Source organism: Marmota monax, unplaced genomic scaffold (assembly GCF_021218885.2).
Source record: "Marmota monax isolate L192 unplaced genomic scaffold, Marmota_monax_Labrador192_F-V1.1 WCK01_AAM20220418_F8-fsc00070, whole genome shotgun sequence".
Taxonomy (NCBI): Eukaryota; Metazoa; Chordata; class Mammalia; order Rodentia; family Sciuridae; genus Marmota; species Marmota monax.
This window is the reverse complement of record NW_026692116.1, coordinates 752,398-777,785: the sequence shown is the minus strand read 5'-3', so window position 1 is coordinate 777,785 and position 25,388 is coordinate 752,398. Positions and strand designations below refer to the sequence as shown.

Sequence of the window (25,388 nt, the reverse complement as noted above, 5' to 3'; positions counted from 1 at the left end):
TATATTAGTTCTTATTATTGTGCTGGAAGTGTCCACGAACAGTTGAAATAAAAGTTCCAGACTTGAAGAGAAGTCATAGAATACATACTTAGGATTTATCAACATATAGTTAATACTCTGGAATCATAGTACGCCAAACTAAAAGATAAACAACTCTGTCTCATGCCATGAGTACTTCAGTCCCAATCTAGAGATCACAAAACAGCACTGACTCACAGGCTACAAAGAAGCTCTTACTTCAAGTACGTGGTTACTATGCTTTGCACAAGTTTATTCTTGGTAAAAAAATTGATGGTCCACCTAGGACCATAATTTTTAAAGGGCCGCTTGTGCGGATAACAGGAAAAAGAAAAAAATATATATATATATATTTATTTTATATATATATATATATATATTTTTTTTTTCTATCAGGTTTTAGAAAAGCTGTTAGGGTTGGAGGATTGAATTGAGAAGTGAATGTTGACAGTGACTGTCCTAAGAACACTGGCTGTCTTTTGCATCTTGATTATTTCAGCTGGTATCCCCACCTCCACTCTTGACCTCCTCCAACCTGTCAGTCTTCCACCCTCCTGCAGGTCCTTTCGCTAACTCCTCCCCTCCCCACCCTCTTAGGTCAGTAACTTCAGTTCTTCTAACAAGCTATTCTCCCTGAGTTCAGCCCCTTGTTGTTTCCTCTTTCTAGACTACTTCCTCCCCCTTTTGACACTAGACTGTCAGGGGCTCCCATATGACTCTGCAGCTCTCCCCATCATGACCCAATCACACTGCCTGTCTGATCTCCCACTAGATTATCAATTTGGTAAGAACAGGGGCTGTGGCCATCTTCCTTCTGTGTCCAATATATCCAATACTGGATACATAACAGTGCTCAATCAGTAACAGAATGTACAAGATTCTGATCATCACCTTCATCTGCATAAAAGTTCCAAGAACACTTAGTAACTGCCTACCTATGGTATTAAGCAGAGGAACATTTTATTAAGCTGAATTCTTTCATTGAAAGGCTTCCTGGAAAAGGAAATAGGGAGGGGGAATAGTTTGAAATAATCAAAATGTAAAAGACAAGTCACCAATGTTCTTTGAATAGTTACTAGCACAGAAACTCCAACCTCAGGTGAGCTCTTCTCTAGCACACTGTCTACTCTGCCACCCCACTGGAGGTTCTGTGCCCCTGCATTTCCTTCAGTCTACTTCCCTTCTGTCGAGTTTTATTTTCTCTTTAATTACCGTGGAAGCACTACCTTTTGCCCCACATCTACTCCTGAAAGAGTACAGAAAGCAGTTAGTAGCAATAATAATAATAATAGTTATTGCTTGTCACCTTCCTGTCAAATATCATGCACTATCTCAGGAGCTTTATATCTGACACCATCCCTGTGTTTGTACAGAATGCATTCCTGAAAATGAACGTATGAAAATTTAGAGTTTAAGGTTTTGGTGGCAAAGTAAATGGCTCCATTTCCAAAATACTATAAAGTATTATAAAATCCACCCAAATCCCTAAACTGAAAAAGACAGATAATACTAAGTGCTGGTGAGGATATGAGAGCAACTGAAACTATACCATCTTTCAACAGAAAAAGTATAGTGAAAGTAGGTATGGCTACAGCCTATCGTAGTTATTCATGCTAAGCTACAGTCTAATTCAAGTACAAATGTTAAGATGATTGCTACATGTTATCATTATTACATAGAACTGGTTCTGGAGAAAAATCTTTAGCATGTACTCATTCCTCTATGATATCTATACCTCAGTTATAAAATCTTCATAATGACCTCACAGGGTAATGTATCAGGAACACCCAGTTCACAGTTTGGCACAAAATAAGCCTCCAAAGATGGTCATTGAATCCAAATGTAAAAAAGACTTACTAGGAGATAAGCAAGCCAATTTCAGTCTTTATAACTGAAGAAAGGATTGGCTTCTCCACCCCTCAAGTCAAACCTAGGGTCTTGAAGTGCAGTCTCCCAGTGTAGATTGGCAGCTGCTGGGCCCTGGAGGTGCGCTGATTTTTAAATCTTCAGACTAACTGCTATTCAGCTAAAGAATCTGTGACCTACCTGGATCTACACTCTGCCTTCAGGAGCTCCACCTAGAGGAACTCTGCTCAGAGAACTCTATAGCCACCTCATCCTGAGAGGGGAGCAGACAATATACCCCAACCCACTCCATCCCACACGCTGAGAAGGGAAACCAAGAATTTGAACTCCAACTGGTAATTTGAGGAGCAACATAAAGAGAAAGAACTTGACAGCCTGAGGCTACTACTCTCTTGTGCAGTACATGCCTCAAGAAAAAACAGAAAGACATTGAGGAGCAATGAACCTATACTCTGACAATTTCTGACCACCATAAGGAAACAATTCCTTAATTTTTTATCAAGAAACGTTTTTTTCCCCCTCTCATCCTTTTCTTTCTTTTTTTGATTGTTTGCCTGTGTGCTGAATGGTTCATGAACCTTTGTACATATTTGCCTCTTTTCTCATTTCCTGAAGATAGTTATTTTTCATGATTCTGTCTTTTGAGGGACAGGGTTTTTGATTGGTATATTGTAGTTTTGTTTTGTATTGTTTTACACTTATCTATTTCTCTTTGATTCTCTCTTTTCTTTTGCTAACAAATTCTATTGTTTTCTCTTTCATTCTTCCTTTAATTTTTGACTTCTACTTTCTCTCCTTCTCCCTCATAATCATCACATCCTACATCTCTTCTGCATTATCCCTGTTCACCTTTTGAAATAAAAAATGCTTTGTCAAAGTTAATGTTATTACTGTTGGCAATTGCTTATCACACCATTTCTGTTTATTGTGCCGATTAACGCTGTAGATGTTATAACAGGATCTAAGTATTTAGTCAAATGCATTGGTTGTTGTTATTATTTGTCTCCCCCTAAACTGTAAGGTACTAAAAACTTCAGGCACGTTATAAGTCATAGGGTAGAAACTCCACTGCTTCACATTCATACTAATAAGTGGGTAGACACACAAACAATATGAAGAAGTGAGGAAACAAACCATCACAAACCAACCAAAATACCTCAATAATAGAATCCACTGACATCACAGTGGAGAAAATGTCAGAGAAGGAGTTAAGAAAGTTTATAGTTAAACTGATCTGTGAGGTAAAAGGTGATGTAAGGAGTGAAATCAGAGAGAAAATACAGGAAATGAAAGATTACTTCAATAAAGAGAAGGAATGAAAAAGAACCAAATGGAAATACTTGAAATGAAGGAATCAATAAACCCAATTAAAAATCCAATGGCTGGCATCACCGGCTGATTAGACAACTTGGAAGACAGAGTTCTAGGCAATGAAGACAAATGTATATAATCCTAAAAAAAAAGTTGACCACAGAGAAAAGATGTTGAAAGATCATGAAGAGAACTTTCAAGAAATATGGGATGCAAAAAGGCCAAATTTAAAATTCTTTGGGACAGATGAAGGCTTTTAAAACACAAAGTAAAGGAATGTACAATCTTTTCAATGAAATAAAATCAGAAAATTTCTCAAACCTTAAGGATGAAACTGAAAATCAAATTTTTGTTAAAAAAATTTCACAACGAGAAAGCCTGTACTACAAAACATAATCACTAAATTATTTCATGAGGAAAAAATAAAAATTAAAAGTGAAAACCTTCAGAAGGAGAAATTACACTAGAAGATTAGTCAATCAAAGGAGAAATTAATACAAATTAAAAACTAGAAATAAATCAAAATGACAGGGAATAAAAAATCATCTCTCAATAAGAACACTGAATGTAAATGGCCTAAATTCATTAATCAAAAGGCATAGGCTGGCTGGAAGATTGAATTAAAAAATAAGACCGAACAATATGCTATCTCCAAAAGACTCACCTCACAGGCAAAGACATCCACAGACTGAAGGTAAAAGACTGGGAAAAACATACCAATCACATGGATCTTGCAAACAATCAGGTTTTCTATTCTCATATCAGATAAAGTGGACTTCAAACCAAAGTTAATCAGAAGAGACAAAGAAGGTCATTTCATACTGCTTAAGGGAATTATATACAACAATAAATAACAATTGTAAATATTTATGTCCCAAACAATGGAGCATCTAAGCACATCAAACAAACTCTTCTCAACATCAAGAATCAAATAAACCACAACACAATAATACTGGGGGCCTCTCTCATCACTGGATAGATCTTCCAATCAAAAACTAAATAAATAAACTACAGAGCTAAAAAATATAATTAATAATTTAGACTTAACAGACATATATGGAATATTTCATCCAAAGATTGAATACACTTTCTTTTCAGCAGCACATGGATCATTTTCTAAAACAGACCATATCTTAGGCCACAAAGCAACTCCTAACAAAGACCAAAAAGTAGACACAATACCTTGCATTCTATTAGATCATAATGGAATGAAATTAGGAATCAATGATAAGATAAAAAATAGAAGCTACTCTAACACCTGGAAATTAAATAATTCATTATTGAACAAGGAATGCCAGCAGAAGAAATCAGTGGTGAAATAATAATAATAAAAAAACCACTTAGAGGTAAATGAGAATAGTGATATAAGAAATCAAAATCTCTGGGACACTATGAAGGTAGTTCTAAGAGGAAAGTTCATAGCATTGAGCTCGTTCATTAAAACAACAGAAAGACACCAAATAAATAATCTAACATTGTATCTCAAGTCCCTAGAAAAATAAGAACAAATCAATACCAAAATCAGTAGAAGACAGGGAATAATTAAAACCAGAGCTGAAATCAATAAAGTTGAAGTTTAAAAAATTAAAAAAAAAAAAAATCAATGAAACCAAAGTTGGTTTTTTGAAAAAATAAACAAAATTGATAAATTGTTAGCCAAGCTAACCAAAAGAGGGAAAAAGCTCAAGTCATTAAAACTCATGATGAAAAAGGAAAAATCACCACAGAACAGACACTACTGAAATACAGAAGATAATAAGAAACTCTTTTGAAAACTTTACTCCAATAAATTAAAAAATCTTGGAAGATAATCGACAAATTTTTAGAGTCATATGATCTAATAGAACCAGGAGGATACAGAAAATTTAAATAAACTAATTTGAAGAAATTAAATTGAAGGTGCCATCCAAAGCCTACCAACAAAGAAAAGTCCAGGACAATGTGAATTGTCAGCCCAGTTCTGCCAGACCTTTAAAGAGAAACTAACACCAATCATCTTCAAATTATTCCATGAAATAAATAGAAAAGGAGTGACCCCTTCCAAACTCATTCTATGAAACCAGTATCAGCCTGATACCAAAAGACAAAGACACAACAAGGAAAGAAAACTTCAGACCAATATCTTTGCTGAACATAGATGCAAAAATTCTTAACAAAATCCTGGCATATCACATACAAAAACCACATTAAAAAGATAGTGAACCATAATCAAGCGGGGTTCACCCCAGTGATGCAAGAGTGGTTCAACAAATGGAAATCAATAAATGTAATTCTTCACATAAATAGACTTAAAGACAAGAATCAAGATTATCGGAATAGATGCAGAAAAAAAAATTAGATAAAAATACAGCATCCATTCATGTTTAAAGCACTAGAAAAACTAGGGACAGGGGGAACATACCTCAACATTATAAAAGCTATCTATGCTAAATCCAAGGCTGACATCATTCTAAATGGAGAAAAACTGAAAGCATTCCCTCTAAAATCTGGAACAAGACAGGGATGCCCTCTTTTACTTCTATTCAACATAGTTCCTGAAACTTTAGCCAGAGCAGTTAGGCAAAAGAAAGACATTAAAGGGATATGAATAGGAAAAGAAGAGTTCGAACTATTTGCTGATGATGTGAAACAGAATTAACACCCATAAATCAATTGTGTTCCTATTCATGAGTGATGAAGCAATTGAAAGAGAAATCATAAAAACTATCCCATGCATAATAACCTCAAAAAATTGGTTATCAATCTAACAAAAGAGGTGAAGAATCTCTACAGTGGAAACTACAGAACACGAAAAGAAAGAAATTGAAAACTTTTAGAAGATGGAAAGATCTCCCATGTTCTTGGATAGGCAGAATAAATATTGTCAAAATGGCCATACTACCAAAAGCACTATACAGATTTAATGCAATTCCTATTAAAATTCCAATGATATTCTTCATAGAAATAGAAAAAGCAGTCATGAAATTCATGGAGACCAATGGAATAGAAGACACAGAGACAAATCCACATAAATATAGTTATCTCATATTAGACAAAGGCACCAAAAACACACACTGGGAAAAAGACAGCCTCTTCAACAAATGGTGCTGGGAAAGCTGGAAATCCATACATAGTAGAATGAAATTTAACTCCTCTCTCTCACCCTGCACAAAACTCAATTCAAAGTGGATCAAAGACCCAGGTAACCCTGCATATAGAATAAGAAAATGTAGGCCCAATACTCCACTGATATGTGGATGCTAACCCACAGCAAGGGGACAGGATGGAGTAGGAAGAAAGAATAGAGGTTTAGTGGATTAGACAAAGGGGAATCAAGGGAAGTGAGTGGGGATAGGAATAGAAAAAACAAGGGCTGGGGATATAGCTCAGTTGGTAGAGTGCTTGCCTCGAATGCACAAAGCCCCGGGTTTGATCCCCAGCAACAAACACCCCGCCCCCAACCCCCCCAAAAAAAAGATAGAAAGAAAAGACAGTAAAATAAATCTGGCTTACTTTTTCTGTGTACATATATGAATACACCACAGTGAATCTTAACATCATATATATCCACAAAACTGGGCCCTAATTAGAATAAGATATACTCCATACATGTATAAATATATCAGGATAGGTTCTATAGTCATGTATAACTAAAAAAAACAAATAATAATTTAAAAAGTGTGTTACTCAATATCACATATTCTTTTAAAAACATGTAAATAAAAATTACTTATGGGCTGGGGTTGTGGCTCAGTGGTACAGCACTTGCCTAGCACATGTGAGGCCCTGGGTTCGATGCTCAGCACCACATAAAAATAAATAAAATAAAGGTATTGTGTCCAACTACAACTAAAAAATAAATATTTTTAAAAAAATTACTTATATTAGAAAGGAGTAAATTATATTAGATTGGGTACAACTTTGATGCCACAGAGACCTGAGTTTAAATCTTGTCCTTTGTTCACATTTGATAGAAGTGTAAAATGGTTAACTAACTACACACTGGAAAACAAAAATCAATGAGATTATTATTATTATTATCAGCAAGATTATTATTATTATTATTATTATTATTATTATCAGCAAGATTCTAGTATCAAACAGAAAAATATGATCACCTAAATTAAAACTTTAAGAACAATAAATCTTACCATCACTACCAATAACCCTTCCCCAACACTCAATATACATGTAAGAATGTACATGCAAGTACACAGACTCACAGAACACCCAAGTCAGATATCAAAAATCCCTACAGTTTAAGAAAATAATACCTGGAATGGTGGTGCATGCCTATAATTCCAGGTACTCAGAGGTTGAGGCAGATCCGAGGATCACGAGTTAAGGCAAGCCTCAGCAACTTACCAAGGCTTCAAAATATAAGATGGTTAAAAAAAAAAAAAATGGGACGGGGGTACCCCTAAATTAAAAAAAAAAAAAAAAAAACTTTCTTGGGGCAGCACTGGGGATAGAACCCAAGGCTTTGCATATGTTAGGCAAGTGCTCTACCACGAAAGGACATCCCTCGCCCAAAGAAACACTTTTTAAATAGAACCTACTATTATCTGATTTCACACTGGGCAAAATCCACCCATTTTGTGAACCACCAAAAACTTTTTATAAAATCCATTTAACACCTGGAAGATGAGTTCTGAAGAAAATTTAGAACTTGTGAAATATAAAAAGAACTTTACACAAGGAATATTTTGGTACCTCTTTAGTAGTTTCTCCCAAGAGCACTGCTATTCTCAGGGAAAATTTGCTTCAAAGCTAAGGAACAAAACTCTAAATACTTGGTAATGGATCTAAGGCAAAGCAGCTTAGGAATTAACAAAAACGTGTTAATATGTTACCGTGAATTCCTGGCCTTTTGTTCTAGCTCTCACTTGTAAAAACCCAGGCTCATGTCTGAGAGCTTAAAGAGGAGAACTTATTCATGGGACAAAAGAAAGAAGTCTCCAAGTCCATGCTTCCACGTTTTTTTTACTCACAGGACCCCCGGTGATCCTCAACACACTGTCACTGGCATACCCTAAATCCCAAACTCTGGACAACAGAATATCACCATGCTTTAGTTCCTACAGACCCCACTTAGTTAACTCACTCTCTGCTAGAAACTTCATTTAACAAATATTTGCAGATTATTTGCTATGTGCTAGATACAGCTTCTGGGGATTGTAAATGGGAATAATTTAAAACCCTTAATGAGAACGGCATCCTAGAGAAAACATAAAACAGGGGATAATGGCAAAGGTCTTACTGGCCCCTACAATAGAGTCTGGCAGCTACCTGACCTTAACTAAAGCTCCAGAGACAGCTGGCCCAAGCCTAGAGTGAAGCCTTCATAATTCTAACCTTCATAATCCTAACTTTACCCAGTTTATTATGTAGCCAGTGTGATTACTAAGAGAGCTTTGCTTGCATCTTTCAAGCCCCTTCTTTCCACCTGTAATATGGGCATCTTAGACCAAAATTTGACAATTCTATTCTTCCGTTTACTCACTTTGAGTGTTTTTTTTTCCTGGAGTATGCATGGCACGAGCCTGAAACAGAGCTAAGGAAAACATGCTAGGGATGGAATTCCCTGACCTCCTAAGCAGCTTTGCATGGTCCCAGAAGCTTGTCGCACTCTCTTCCAGCTGTCTCTGGGATAGAGAGCCCCTCTGTTGGCAAACTCATGAGTACTCTGGACATGGAAAGCTGGGAGCCTGCCAATCCTTACTTCTGCTGTGGTGAAGACAGCTGGAAAGCACCCAAGTACCTGGTACATACACGTGCTCATCCTATGAGCCCTCAAAAACTTCTCAAAGGTAGCATGAGAGAAAGATACTAATACAAATTCTAATCCCTGGATAGGTAGCTTATTTAGTTGAAACGGTTTCTTGGTAGTGTATTGGAGGCCCTAGTCATTAGAAATAAAAATGAATGTATAGTCAAATAATGGCTGCTCCTGAGGCCGGCACAACCCTTAGGCTTCCTTTCTCCCTCAGCTGGGTTTAAATTCTTCTCCTACAAGGAGGGCAATGCACAAGATAGGCACTTAATTAATAAAGGTCACTATTAATTATTCCAAAGTAAAAATGATCGGCTTTGATAGGCTGATCATTTTCAATGCCTAGATGGACGACACATTATAGCTCTTTGTAACAGGTTATTCTAAACCTAACTCGATCCAATAAACAAAGAGCAGGCAGTTTGGCTCACACCTAAACATTTTATAGGGACAGAAAGACAAAGGTGAGGGTGAGCATATCCTTACTAGGACAGACGATCAATATCTAATTCCTGAGGAAGGGCAGAGGCTTAGAGCCTGGTCTTAGCACACAGCAGGTGATAGAAAAGGCCAGGGATGAAGGAGCTCCAGAGAGGGAGTCTCTTTGAGTTATGAAGCTGCCAGAGCCTCAGATTTCCTCACACATGGGGTTTTCTTCACTTCTGAACAGGCAATGGCGCTGGGTGTTGTAGTGCCTAGGCACATGCTAAACATTCAAGCACACACTGTACACTGAAGTGTTGAGCCCAGAGCTCAGGGAGTGAGTACAGCATGAGATGATGCAGGACCCTAGAAGATTTGAGATCATCAAACTAAGGGTAGTGGCAAGTCAATGTTGAGTTTTTTTGTTGAAGACAAGTGAAAATCAGTTTTATGTATCTTTATCAAAAGAATACTCTGGGCTTAACATCCAGGTTAGTAGGGAAGATGAGAGCTCAAGAAGGCAGCTGCTGGGGCTGGGGTTGTGAAGCTCAGCGGTAGAGTGCTTGCCTAGCATGTGTGAGGCCCTGGGTTCAATCCTCAGCACTGCATAAAAATAAATAAATAAAATAAAGGTATTGTGTCCAACTACAACTAAAAATTAAAAAAAAAAAAAGGTATATGTTGCATTACTCTGGTCAAAGGACATATGTGGTAGTTATAACCAGGCTGTGAGTGATAAAAAGAAAAATGAGTAGTAAGCAAGTCTTATAAGAGTCAGGAAAAAAAAAAAAAAAAGCAGAACTTAACAACTGATTGTATGGGAGGGGAAAGAGGAAAAGACTCCCAGATTTCTTTTAATCCTCCATTTCATTGTCCCACTATTTGTTCTTTTACTCTGATTTACATGGTTTTATTATAAATGAATTTTTTCACATGCCTTCAAACCTTTTTGAAAAGTAGGCAGATTATATATAATAAATGAAAACTATAAACCCTCATATTCTTAGACAAGAAATAGACCATGAAATCTACCAGCTTAGTTGGAACTACAATGTGTTATTAATGTATAGGTAATTGATAACTATTCTTTTGTAATATTTCTGGAGTGAAACATACTTTGAAAACTAAAAATATTTAATTTTGTCTTTACCTATAAAAAAATATAACCATTGTGTGCCAAACAATCAAAAAGGGTCAACTTGCCTTATGTCAGTCAGCTTTTCCTTGCTATGACCAAAATACCTGATGAGAATAATTTTGAAGATGACACGTTTATTCTAGGCCTATGGTTTCACAGGTCTCAGTCCATGGTCAGTGGTCGGACCCTCTTGCTCTGGGCCTGAAGTGAGGCAGAATATCATAGTGGGGTGGGGTGGTAGAAGAAAGCTGCTCAGCTTGTAGCAGCTGGAAAACAGTGAGAGCAAGGAGCCAGGGACAAGATAAAGCCCCAGGACATATCCCCAGTGACCTATTCATTCAGCCATGTTCCACCTGCCTACCCAATAGTCTACTAAAATCATTAATCCAGGGCTGGGGCTGTAGCTCAGTGATACAGCACCTGCCTCACACGTGTGAGGTACTGGGTTTGATCCTTAGCACCACACAGAAATAAATAAATAAAGATATTGTGTCCATCTACAACTAAATAAAGTAAAATAAAATAAAATAATTAATCCATCAAGTAGATTAACCCACTGATTAAGAATACAGCTCTCTTGGGCTGGGGATGTGGCTCAAGTGGTAGCGCTCTCGCCTGGCATGCGCGAGGCACTGGCTTCGATCCTCAACACCACATAAAGATAAAATAAAGATATTGTGTCCACCTAAAACTAAAAAATAAAAAAAGTAAAAAATACAGCTCTCAAGGGGTGGGATTATGGCTCAGTGGTAGGGCACTTGCCTAGCGTGTAAGAGGCACTGGGTTTGATCCTCAGCACCACGTAAAAATATATAAATAAAAATAAAGATATTATGTCCATCTACAACTAAAAATATTAAAAAAAAGAATATAGCTCTCACAATCTAATCTTTGTATCTATGAACATTCCGGTGTTGCTTAAAATTCCTGAGTTTTTTGGGGAACGTTACAAATCCAAATCATTATACTCGAGTTTGTGCCCCAGCACCACAAAAATAAAAATGCTATCTTGGACCATTTTCTCAGAGTTAAATAGATGTGCTTTATCAGAAAGTAAATATTCAAAATGATCCATAGTCAAAGATCTTCATGAGTTTTCAAAGAAGCAACTCATCTAAAATAAGTAACAACATACTGAATTAAAAATTAGATTTGTCGTATTTTGTACCTTCCCACCACATGAAGGTTTAGTTTTTTTGTTTTTGTTCTTTTAAATAAACCACAGTCCGCTCAATTCTGATTCAGTATTATAACTCCACTAATTCTTTATAATTGGGAGAAGTGTTATAATGTCCTAACTATGGCTCTCCATTAAAACTCCACTTGTTCAAATAATTTGGGGATAGGGAAATGACCATTAATTACAGCACACCTTAGCTAATGAAAGGCTTCCTGCTAAATGTCCTCTCAGAACTCCTTTTCTGGATCATTTGTAATTTTCACAAGAGTGACACAAATAAATAGATGCGAAGTACTTAGAAACAAGATTAAATATGAATAAAACATGTCTTTGTTTTATCAAATCCTTCAAAATAGGACAAAAGTAATATTTATCAAGTTTACTAATTTATCACTAATTCTAAAATCAGGCTCTATTTGTGTTACTTTAAAAGGTCAACCCATTGGGGGAATTTTTAGTTAATTCTAAGACATTTTCTAATGTTAATAATAAATTCCACCACAACAGAGATTATTCTGTTGAAGGTCATTAACAATTTTTAAGTGTTTGGGTTGTCCTTAATTTGTACATTATTTGACTGATTTATCCCTTTACTCTCTCTCAAGTCCCCTCCTGGTTTTGATTTTTCTATTCTCCTTTCTTTTCTTTATTGATTTCTTTTCCTCTCAAAGCCTTCATGACCCTTTATATTCCTATCAACATCATATTCCAAATTCTGGGTTTTCTTCACAGGTTCCCCCTGCCCTCCCATCCCCCCAGATGTTTCTGCACCTCTAAATCCAATTCCAGGGAGCCCTAGCCATGAGAACATTTAATATGTGTGCTTTATTACAACCGTGTTTTAACCCATTTCATCGATAAGGAAAATGAAGATCCGAGTTTACTCAGTGAGTAATGTGAGATATCAACTATTTTAATTTTTCAGATGAACTCATAAAAGGTTGCGATAAAATGAAAACTTAGGCAAGTGAAACTCCTTAAGTCACATTCTTATATACCATTCTAGCAATTTAAAATTGAAATTCTATTTTAAGTTAATTCAACAAAAGAGACTGTAGGCTACTTATGTACATATTATGATATCTGTTGTGTTGATTATCTTGTACAGGTTTGGAGTATTTGGTTTTGTCCTCATTCTACATCCTTGTATCTTTGAGCCCTCCTTTACTGTTACCCTACTTCTTGGCTATCATTTACTTATGAAGTGTAAATCATTTTAATATTAGCCTTAAAAAAAAACCCATTGATGAATGAAAAACTATGCTACCTTTCCTTGTCTCCCTAGAAAGTTTTTTGTTGTTGTTGTTTTTTTTGTGTGTGTGTATTTTGTTTGTTTCACTAGTTTTTCAATTATTCCAGAAACCAGATTCCATTAGCCTGAATAGTCTGAAAAATAATAGGCTTTAACTGTGGGTTCTTAAGGTGTTATGGTTTGATTCTTTAATGTCCCCTGAAAAGCTCATGTGTTAGGCAATGTAGGAATGATCAGAGGTGAGACGATTACTGGTTGGTAACTGCTGGTAGGTGGCATGGCTGGAGAAGGTACATCCCTGGGGGTTGGTGCTTTGGAGGACTATATCTAGCGCCTGGTTCCTTGCTCTCTCTGTTTCCCAGCTGCCAGGAGCTGAGCAGCTTTCTTCCCCCAAACCCCTCTGCCATGATTTTCTGCAGCACAGCAGGCCTAGAGCAATGAAGCTGGCTGACCATGGATTGAGAGCTCTGAAACCTTGAGCCCCAAATTAACTTTTCCCCCTTTATAAATTGTTCTCAGGTATTTTGGTTAGTGATAGAGAGCTCACTGAGGCTTTGCACAGGCTAGGTAAACACTGTGCCACTGAGGAATATCCAACCCTCAATGTAATATTTTGAAAAACTGTTTTGCAAACTCATACTTAAGCACCTGCTATTTTTTTTTTTGGGGGGGGTGCATGGGGGCGGTTTACTGAGGATTGAACTCAGGGGCACTCAACCACTGAGCCACATCCCCAGCACTATTTTGTATTTATTTAGAGACAGAGTCTGGCTGTGCCTCATTAATCTGCTGAGGGTGACTTTGAACTCACCATCCTCTTCCCTCAGCTTCTGGGTTGCTGGATTACAGATGTGCACCACTGCACCCAGCAATTTTTCAGTTTTGATAATGAGGATTGGTGTAATAATTTTTAAGTAGAGATGGTTGAGCTAAAACTCAGAAGAAGGATCTGGAATACAACTAGACTTATGACTAATCAGTGTATGGAAAGTGAGATCACCCAAAGAGAGCACACACAGGAACTAGGGAGAGAGGCTTGTCCTGGAGCCACAGCAGGGAAGCATTTCAGGAAGAGAGTGGTGAGCAGCAACACCCATCACAAGCTAGTGCTGAAGTCAGGAATAAAAGTGCCTCCAGTGCTGGAGCCTCCAGAGATTCCTATGAAGCCCTTTCCGTGAAGTTTGGCCCACAGTGAACAAGGGTCAAGTGAGAAAGTGAATACTGAATGTTCCCTTCTCAAAACCTACCTGGGGTGGGGGACACAAAGAAACAAAGGCTAGGTCAACAGCAAGATTGATAGAAGAATATACTTTTTAGGATGGGAAAGGAGTAGGGAAGTAGAAATTGAAAATAGCAGGGTGACACTAGGCACGGTGGTACTCGTCTATAATCCCAGGCTGAAGCAGGAGGACTGAAAGTTTGAGGCCAGCCTTAGCAATTTAGATCCTGTCTCAAAATTTTAAAAAGTAGGTTGTGGGTAGGGTGGCTGGCAATGAAGCTGAGTGGTGGAGTACCCCCTGGTTCAAACCCCAGTACTACTATACACACACACACACACACAGACAAAAAGTGTGAAAAAGTTCAGAGATGTAGAGATGTTTTTGAGCATAAAGGTAAGTCACATACTATAAACATTTCTACTAGGACCTACAACTCACATATATATAGGGTGCTTAATATTCACACCTTCAGAAAGGACTAAAGACCACGGAATTCCAATTCTGATAGAAGTTTGGATATATAGTGTTTGCTTTTCCCTTTAGTAAGCTGGTAAACACCAACATAATAGGGTCTTTTTTGGGGAAAGACTAAAGGAAAAAAAGATACCTTGCAAAATGGTTCCACATCCTATGTAATTCACCCCACCTGTACCACATAGTACCTGGCCACAGGGGTGAGCAGCTCTGGGTATGATCAAGTAATGGGCGGAGAGGTGGGAGGTACAGGGTGTGCTGATGTCCTCACACGGCAATCTTAGGCAGTGCCTTCCACTCAACCCCAAGGCTACTGAAAACACACAGGGAAGGTGGGAAGAAAAGTATCCCTATTGAGGAACCAAGTACTCACATACTTGGCTCATTAAATTGTCCATCTGAGCAGTAGGATTATGTTTTCAGTTCTACTAAGAGGAAACTGAGGGATAGAAAGCTTGAGTAATTTGACCAAAGGTCACACAGCTAATGTACAGTGGACTAGGATTCAAACCCAGATCTGACTGACTCTACTAAGCCCACAGCTGCCCCGTTCTCTTGCTTTACATTAGAGATGAGTCCAAATTAAATTAAATCCCCAAATTTACCAACCATTAGAAGGAACCTTTATGTGAAGGAGACAACGCTTAGTGTTCAAAGGCTACCCCAGGACACCTGGAACACAGTCTAAAAAAATGCAGCTACAACTTACAACCTAACTGCTATTTAACGACAACATCACTTCACACCTTTATCATCAGTCTGGTTTTTTAATAGCCCATTCATGGAGTCCAAAGAACCCGATCCTTACTAACTACTAAGAGACAAAGAAATAATGTGAACTTTGTTTTATAGCAAGAAACAGCTACACAAGGAGATGGCAGAATAGAGATTACAACTGGAAAGACACCTCTGACATTAAGTGTGCTAGATTGGCTCCAATGAGCGTCAAGTCTCACTCAGTTCTTTACTCATCACTATCAGAAGCTTAAAAAATTCAGACCAAATATTCAGGGTAAGCCCTTCTTTAAACCTATGTTATGAAGATTTCCTTTTATTCTGAAATCATTTAATATTAACTGTTATGCTGACTCTCAAAGAGTAAAATATGTACTCCTACCCCCTGTGAACAGAGTTGTACCTTAGCTATGATTTCACAAATATTAAGGAAAGGTCTAAAAGGCTTAATTCAGACCTAAGATTCTTACTCTGTGAAGGGGTTTGGTATTTTTACTACATTCTTAGAATTCTACTTTGCCAAATAAATTTCCTTTAGTGCTTCTGAAAGATGCACCATTGGACCCCATACGCCTTCTTCTCTGTCTCTTAAATTAGGAAATGAAAAAAAATGTGGCATTAGGGAAAATATTTCTACGTACTACTTTTAGTTATTAAATCATCGGTTACACAAGCCAAGGCACCAAATTGCATCCTAGCAACCTATACCTAATGGCTGCTTTGTGTATATGATGGAATTTGAGGAGGTAGTGCATTTCTTAGAGGATGCAGGTATTTATTCACTAATGTCACAATCAAGCAGAAGAAAAACCAGACCTGAATTAGACAAGCACAGGCTGAAAGATAGTAAGGCCACAGATATAAATTACAGGCCTCCCCTAAATCAAACTCTGTCATCAACCTCACATAGAGCTTTCTGCACAGTCAAGTCTGCCTTAATTGGTTTTCATCCTGTTGCCGTTGAAAAACAGAAAACTGAGCCATCTCAGGCAGCATTATGGGTCGGTCTCTCTCTCTCTCTCTCTCTCAAGCTCAAGTGAATACATCCATTTTTTAAGGAAATACTAATAACAAACAGGTTGAGGGTATTTTCCACTGGTTTAAAAATAAAGCATTCTGCTGGTAAAAAAAAAAAAAAATAAATCTCAGAATTATAGGAACAGGAAGCAGCAGCTGGATTTATCAGCCTTCATTTCCTCTGAGAGTCAAAGTAAGGAACTCCCCATTGAGACAAAAGCAATGCAGAGGTTAGCCCCTCCCGCCAGACCTACAGGATCCCCACGCGGCTGCTGACAGTTACAACAGCAGATGGTGGTTGGCCACTTCAAAACCAAACTGCTCATTTTATCTTATGGAGCATTTGGTGTCCAAGCCCTGCATTTTGATAAAATGAAAAATCTGACTAACATCTAAACACACATATATAATTGGCCCTAGAGGAGCCTGACTCTCATCTCTCATTGTATTTCCTTCCTGGGCTCATTCCAGAGGTTTCCAGAGTCCCCGGGACATCAGATGACCAGGACATACCCCGAGGGACCCTGTGGCCTTTTTCTGGTGGCTTACTGGATACAAGCCAGTATCCTGGGTGGATTCTAGTCCCCTTTCAGCCATCTGTGATAACAGCTTAAGTACCTGGTCTCTCTCAGGCTCAGTTCTCTCCTCTGTGAAACAGCAAACAGATCGCCTATCTCACAGAGGTGTCATGAAAAGTTAACAAGACAATGACTGTGAAGTACTTGTAAGTCACATGTGAATAGTAACAGGTCAGAGTCACAGGATACACATACTTATCTAAGGGGCTTTACCAGTGTCAAAGCTTTCACAAACATTGCATTTGATGCCCTAAATGATAACAGCAGGATCAGGGGCAATGGAACTATGGTGGTCCTCCTCCTCCTCCTCCTCCTCATTGTGGTCATCCTTACTGTTTTACAAGTCATTGGTCTAGAGGAACCCAGGGAAACTCCTCTGCAAGTGTTCAAATACCTTAAAAACATTTCTGGCACTTAGTGAGTGACAAGTATGAGGTGAGGAGTTTCGAAAGGTGCTTACATTTCAGGCTTGTGGCTCTGGGCAAGTCCCTTCACTTCTCTGGCAATATGATTCATTCACTTGTCAACAGGCTAGTGGCAGACAAAAATAAATTAGACCTGGTTCCAGTTCTTGAAGAACTCTTGGAAGCAAGGGTGGGGGTGGAAAGACGTGACATATAAACAGATTAATTACAAAACAGTATTTACTTAAAATATGGAGTATGAACAAAATGCTGTGGGATCAGAGGGCAGGAAATGACTAACTTTGTCTGGGGGACTCATGGAAGAATTCCTTTAATTTGTAAACTGGGAAAGAAGGGAATCAAACAACAAATTCATCATCTTTGGGGGCTAAAACCCTGAGAAAACTAGTTTTAGACTGGCAATAATCTCAACACAGCATGATTCCTCTTATTTGCTTGCTCACAGTCAATGCATAGATATATTTGAAATAACCTAGATATCTTAAGTAATGGAAAACTGTAGGATACAAAATTCTAAAAAAATCACTTTTTTTAAAAAAGAATATTACTCAAATATACATTATACTTGCAAGTCTGTGAAAGTCTGTGGAAACAGGGTCTATGTTTAGCCTTAGGTGCAATAATTTATGAGACTGAATCCTAGAGCCAGACTGCGTGGGTTCAAATTTTGACTTCGCTAGTTACTAACTATAGGAATTGGGGCAATTTACTTTATCTCTCTGTGCTTCAGTTTCCTCACTTATGAAATGTGGCAGTGCTGTGATAATAAGAATAGTAATGGTCACCTGCCATATATGGCCAATGTGAGGATTCAATGAGTTCATATACAGAAGTGTTTCCTGGCACAAACTGAAGGTGACCTGAGTTAGCTGTACATTTCCAAAGTGCATTAACTGGGATCTTTGGATTGCTATTAAAAAATTACTCTCTTAGGATGGAAAGTTTCACTTTCTAGAAATTTATAGAATATTCCAATAATCAGTGGTGAAATATAAGCTGTTGGCTTCAACAACCCATACTTTAAGCAGAACTGGGGGGAATGTTATACATCAAGTATGAATTTAAAAACTTACTTCAAGGGTCAGATGTGAAGCCAACACACTAATGCAAGTTTAAGGTGGTGTAATCAGAGATCTTTTTATTTTAAAAAAACGACCCACCTTTAAAGTAACTATATCAGGGCTCTGAATAATATTTTGGAAATTACAGAAAAGCAAAAAACAAAGGGAGGAGGGTATTTATATATTCCCTCGAGATTTCTTTTGTTCCATTGTCATAGTATTATCTTTAAAAAAGATATAGTTTATAGTATTCCAAAATTGTAAGAATTCAATGTAACATTAAAGATGCAAACTGGGGGCTGAGGTTGTGGCTCAGTGGTACAGCACTTGCCTAGCACGCATGGGACACTGGGTCTGATCCCCAGCACCACATTAAAAAAAAAAAAACTAAACAAAATAAAGGTATTGTGTCCATCTACAACTAAAAATATTTTAAAAAGATGCAAATTTGGCTACCTATCAGAAAATATAGACCATTAAATATTAAAGTTATTTTCATTTTTTTCTCATTGCATTCACATATAATTTTAGGAAATCTTTTGGGCCTTTAATAGTATTTTATCATTATTATATAGTGACTGTCAGTTGAAATAGATTGTATCTAGATAAAATTAAATTTCTGTAAATCAAACTGGATGTTTTAATTGGCAGCATCAGCAGCACTCACCAAACCATATTTCTGCCTTTAATATTTAATACATTAAACATCATTTATCCACTGGCTTTAAACCAACATCAATACTTACTGACTCTAGGGACCTGTGGTTTTTATTATAGTCGATAATGCTTAGGTTCAGGCTTTGAAATTAATCACTAAGACCTGCTGCTAGAAGAGTGCTTTCCAGAGCCTCCAAAGAGTAAAGTGAAAGAGAGGCGGGTGGGGGTGGGGTGGAAGATATTTATCATACCCTTGTTATGTCTGGAAAGAACGGGATATTGTTTCTCAATACAAAAGGTTTGCTTTGTGACTCTTAATGCTTTACAACATATTTACAGGAAATGAAGCAAAATAATTCAAACTATAATGTTACTGAGATTGAAATATGTGGGCACACGGGGGTGGGGGGTTATAAGATCATTTCATTTAAATAAATTATTTCCTCAATTTTTCAAGTGTGTGTGTGGGGGAGCTCAAGAACATTAAGTGTGGCACAAGACTACAATCCAGCAGCTCAGGAGGCTGAGGCTGGAGGATGAGAGTTCAAGGTCAGCCTCATCAATTTAGCAAGGTCCTAAGCAACTCAGCAAGACTCTATCTAAATAAAATATATATATTAAAAAAAAAAGAAAAAAGAAAAAGACTAGAGATGTAGCTCAGAGTAACTGCCCCTGGTTCAATCCCTAGTATCAAAACAGAATAAAACAAAACACAAGCAAAATTAAATATGTGGGATTCTACCTCTGGTTCAGAGGTAGAAAGCTTGCCTGGCATGTGTGAGGCCCTGGGTTCAATCCTTGTAATACAAATCAATCAACCTATCAATCAAACCATTAATAACAAAGAATACATGGGTATATACACATACATAAGAGTTGTCGGGTCCCCCCCCCACCCCAGTGCTAAGAATGCCAGGCAAGAGCTCTACCACTGAGCTATACCCCAGCCCCAATTTTTTGTTTGTTTGTTTGTTTTTTAAACTGGTAAGAATGAATGATACCTGATGAACTGGAGCTAGCTCCAGACAGGCCCTAACCTACTTTAGATCTATTTCAGGCATCAAGAAAGACATTGCTTAGAACAAGTCTCCCCCTCCCATACTGAGGATTGAACTCAGGGGCACTCGACCACTGAGCCACATCCCCAGCCCTGTTTTGTATTTTATTAGAGACAGGGTCTCACTGAGTTTCTTAAAACCTTGCTTTTGCTGGGGCTGGCTTTGAACTCCTCCTATCCTCCTATCCCAGCCTACAGAGCTAGAACAAAAGTTTTATAAGACTAAAACAAACAACAAAAAAAGAAACCTTAAATTTAAGAAGTAATTGTCCTTTCCAACAACTCTTTTTTCCCCCTTCTTTCCTTCCTATCTATCTCCTATTTATTTATGGTACTGGGGCTTGAACCCAGGGGAGCTTGGAAAGAGCTATATCCTCAGCCCTTTTTATTTTTTAATTTGAGACAGGATTTTACTAAGATGCCCAGGCTGGTCTAGAATTTGTAATTCTGCCTCAGGCCTCCAACTTGCTGGGATTACAGGTGTGCACCACCACACCCAGCATTTGCTATCCTTTTAAAAAAACACCAATTGTTTTGTAGGTTGTCCACATAATCATATTAGAAAAAATAAAAGAAACGAAATCATTCAAGTGGTTCTGCCTGAGGGTATTCAACTAGTTCATTTAATTCTACAAATCAGGAATTACAATGATAAGATAAAATAAATTTGTAAGTGTTTGGTGGGTATAAGGCAAGAAACTTAGCATGAACTTGTAGGAACTGACCTTTTAGGTACCTGTGTAAGGTCAAAAGTTTATATCACTATTATTTAACCAATCTTTATAATCAGAATTAAGAACAAAAGTTTGGTGACACTGTAATATTTTATAGAAAAGGCTGATTTAGGACAAAAGGTTCAACATTCAAATAATTCAATGCTATAAACTTTTTATTGGGTACCAGGATCTCTACTTAGCAACAGATGAATAAAATTCTTTCATTTTTTTCTTTTATCTGCCTAATGATATTGTGTGATGCTCGATTTATAGTTCTTAGATTACCTGGGGCCCCAAAACTATTCCAATTAAGAGGTTTTAGTTGGGCACAGTGTTGAATGCCTATAATCCCAGCAACTCAGAAGGCTGAGGCAGGAACATTGAAAGTTCAAGGCCAGCTTCAATAATTTAGCAACATCCTGTCACAATAAAAAGGGCTGAGGATTTAAATAAGTAATTAAGTGCCTCTGGGTTCAATCTTCCAGTCAGTACCAAACAAACAAACAAATAAACAAACAAAAAAACCCAAACCAAACTAACCAATCAACAGGTTTTTAGTCTGTCCTGTATTTTACTGTCTTTGTAATGAACTATTAATGTACATGTAGGTAGTGTATATACCAGAAGAGTTGTTACTTTAGGTTTCTACAAAAGAAAATTTAAAAGGTAATCCTTCTCAGATTTATGATAAAGGTAACTCTATACACACCAGGCAGTTCTATGAGAAATTATATTCAATAGAATGTTGATTTTATTTCCCCCAAACAATTATTTATATGGGAAGAACATGAGTGGCCCAAGCTCTATTTCCAGCAGATGCAGGAGAGTTCTAGCAGAACTCCAGCTCTGACAGACACTGCTGAATCCCACCAAGGACAATTAACATTTCTAGGTCCCAGACTCCTTATCTATAAAAGAAAGACTGTATTAAGATCGTCTTTGGGCCCCTTCCTGACCTAAAATTCTAAAATTTGGTTCCCTTAAAATTCAAAGTCAAGGGCTGGGGATATAGCTCAGTTGGTAGAGTGCTTGCCTCACATGCACAAGGCCCTGGTTTCAATCCCCAGCACCACAACAAACAAATAAATTCAAACTCAAATGTGTCCTTAAGAAAAGCCACCTTCCATCCCACTCCAGGGCAGGGTTATCTGGGCCTTTCTTGACATTCCATCTTAGTTTCTTCATAGTTTATTAGGATAATCATCAACAGATAATTTCTGTATATACATGATTTCAGGAGAGACTGTCTTATTCATCTTTGTATATGTGTCATCTAACACATTCTAGCTGCCTGGTACACAAGAGACAAATAATAAATATTTATGGGATAAACTCTTGTAATCACACTATCAAGCATCCATTTGGTATTTGTCTTTTCAGGGGCCCTTGGCTATATTCTTAAGACACATTAGTTTTCTCATCCATAAACTTTTCAATTAAGAAACAGGGCCCCTGGGCTCACATCTGTAATCCCAGAAACTCAGGGATCTGAGGTAGGAGGATCACAAGTTTTAAGACCAACCTTGGTAACTTAGTTAAAAAAAAAAAAAAATTAACCCCCAAAATAAAAAGGTCTGGGGATGTAGTTCAGTGGTGGAGCACCCCTTGGACTCAATCCCCACAATAGGAGGGGGGGGAAAAAAAGGCGCGCGGGGTGGGGGCGGGGTGGTGGTGGGAAACAGGACAATCAGGTGAGACTATAATACTACAAGTTTAAATTTAGCACATTTTAAAAAGTAAGTTTTAAATTTATAATAAGTTTAAGGAAAAACATGCTCCAGGAGTTTAAGATCTCTATGATTCCTTGATGCTTTCCTGTCTTGTGATTCACCTTGTAAAGCTATTAACTTTTTTTTTTTTCCCTTCCTCCATATTATGGGGATGAATTGCTTGTTTTGAGGGGAGGTACAGTGGGTTGAACCCAGGGAGTTTTACCATTGAGCTACATCCTCAGTTGTTTTTTTTTTTTTTTTTAATTTTTTAATTTTAAGACAGGGGCTTGCTAAATTGCTAAGGCTGTCCTTGAATTTGCCTTACCAGTCACTGGGATTACAGGCTGTGTCACCATGCCCTGCTACAGCATGCTTATTTTTAAAGATTCAACTGTTGAGAAGAAAAAGTGATCTCATAAGGGGAGAGACTGATTCAGAGCTGGAAAAGACTTCAAGGGAAGGAAAAAGAAAAAAAAGTTTAGGAAAGGTTAACAAAAATTTTTAATGAAGTGGTGTGAATTAAGAGTGAGGTTACATAAGGCCAGGGAGAGAAAAGAAAAGATGTATATTTTTTTGCCTGAGGTGCTTAGCTTTCAAGTTCCAAAACAAAATTTCATGTACTGTTTGTCTATTCTTTGGCATTTATTTTCCTTGTTCATGCACATCCCTGGCAATCAGGAACAAAAGGGAGTAAAGGCGGCTGTCACTCATGCATAAAGGCACAGTGGAAGACAGGAAGCCCAGCACCTGGAAGATGGATGGGGAGTCCTTTGGGACCCTCTGTGTTCTCACAATGACAAATCACAATAGCCTCTCAGCATGAGTAAAGGCTGACAGGTTGGTCTAAAGGAGGTTGATTTACCCATGAGTGTTTATTAAGAAGTAACAGCTGGGGCTGGAGGTGTAGCTCAGTAGCAGAGTGCTTGTCTGATGTGCACAAGACCCTGGGTTCAATCCCTAGCACCACAAAAAATAAAATATTCCTCAAGAAGTAACAGCTGAATTCAGATGAGTTGGGTTAGATATAGCAAACTGAGATTGCTGGGCTATACCCAGACTTATTCCAGCTCTACTTGAGCCCTCACAGACCTGCAAAAAGAGCCATTGACAGCCACTGGAATGCAACCAGTAGGAAAAGCAAACTAAATGCAGTTTGGGAGCCCTTGCCAGCAAGCCTGAGCCCAGATGACTCAGCAGGGTAGAGCTGTGACCCTTCACTTCCGGAGTCTTCATCCAGTGCTGCTACAAATGCATGCACATGAACTGGTCTTACTCCAGAGCCTATCCGAGAACAACATGCAGTGGCTAACACAACTTGGCACAACACACAGGCAGGCTTCTCTGAAGAAGGTCAATCCCCAGGTTCTGGGTAACATCAACTCCCAAAAGGACATAAAGGACAGAGCACCAACATAAAGGACAGAGCAGACACCTAGCAATCACAGTCTACCCGAAATCCTGTAAAACTGTTCCCCTAGACAGGCATAGGAGTTGGAGAATGTAGAAAAGAACAGACAGGGTGGGATGGAACTATGGGGTTCTGGCTGATGCATCACAAATCACCTTCCAAGGCTGAGCAATCAGTAATCGCAGTAATGATGAACTCCCTTCAGTGACAGCAGTGGCTTTACTCCTCAGCAGCTGAGACGCCCCAGAGCAGATAGCTGCCATGCATAACACTCTGCTCCAGCTTCAGATAAAATCCACCTCTGGGCTGCGTGCATTCACCACCAGGTATCTGGTACTTTATGAAGAGGAATCCTTCCTTTCATTTTTTAGTCAAATAAGGATTCATTTTTGAAAGGCGCTTTTTAAAGAAGCTCCAGAGAGGATGGGAGGGTAGTTCAGTGTTCAAGTGTTTGTTTAGCATGTACGAGGCCCCAGCACCATAAATAAATACACGAATCCACACATAATCCATAAGTAATCTTCAGAGATAGGATGGGGGATAGAAGTGAAAAGTAATAGTCCAATTAAAACATTGGGGATCGGCTGCCTCACAAAATGTGCTCCCACTCCTAAAGATGCGCAGAAGGGCAAACGGAGGTTCAGTTCTCCCAGTAACAATGCCTGGCTTCCTTCCCCACTGAATGCACTTACTGAGCAGGGGCCAGAAGGCCTCCTCAGGTTACATCACCTGGAGGGAATTCCCTAAAAGAATTCATCTGGCCTCTCTCTCCCCCTGAAAATTCAAACCTTGCTCTTTCATCTCTCTGGGGTCTGCCTGCCTACAGAGATGATGAATTCTGGATCCCTCTCCTGTGGGTGTAGATGGCTTTCCCTGCAGCTTCCTGGCTCCTGTTGTCATGCTGTGCTAGGGAAAGGGTGGGTAAGTCTACCTAATAATTCATGGATAAAATTTCAGAAGGCTCCCTTGGCTGCAGACCCTAAGCCACATTCTTTAAAAAGCATCATCAGCACTAAAGATAGCATTTTTGTATCTATCAGCCTTACTTCTTTCTTTCTAACTGGTTTTGAATTTGGGAATGAAAGAGGAGTTATTTACTGGGTCCTCAAATCTCAAGAGTGGTTAGGAGTTGCCTTGTATATCTTATAGTTTCAGTGAATATTTACTGAAGATATATATGCAAAAATGTTATAAGAAAACTTAACAAAAGAAAATGTGTAAATGTACATAACAATCCTATGAAATTAGTGTTGTTATAGACCCCAAGTCACAGGAGAAACTTGTGTTCAAGAAGTTCAAAAAGCAAAAACGTGATAAGAAGGAAACAAACAATAAAATATATGATCTTATTTCTTCGTGAGTGGATATTTGACCATATCTGACCCCAT

At 38.1% G+C, this 25,388-nt stretch overlaps 1 protein-coding gene across 8 annotated transcripts in view; it reads right to left on the bottom strand.

The window, feature by feature from the left end:
* Lrrc8d (leucine rich repeat containing 8 VRAC subunit D) overlaps nucleotides 1-25,388 on the bottom strand; it is a 111,267-nt gene that overhangs the window by 3,551 nt on the left and 82,328 nt on the right. The gene's annotated exons all lie outside the window — the stretch shown is intronic.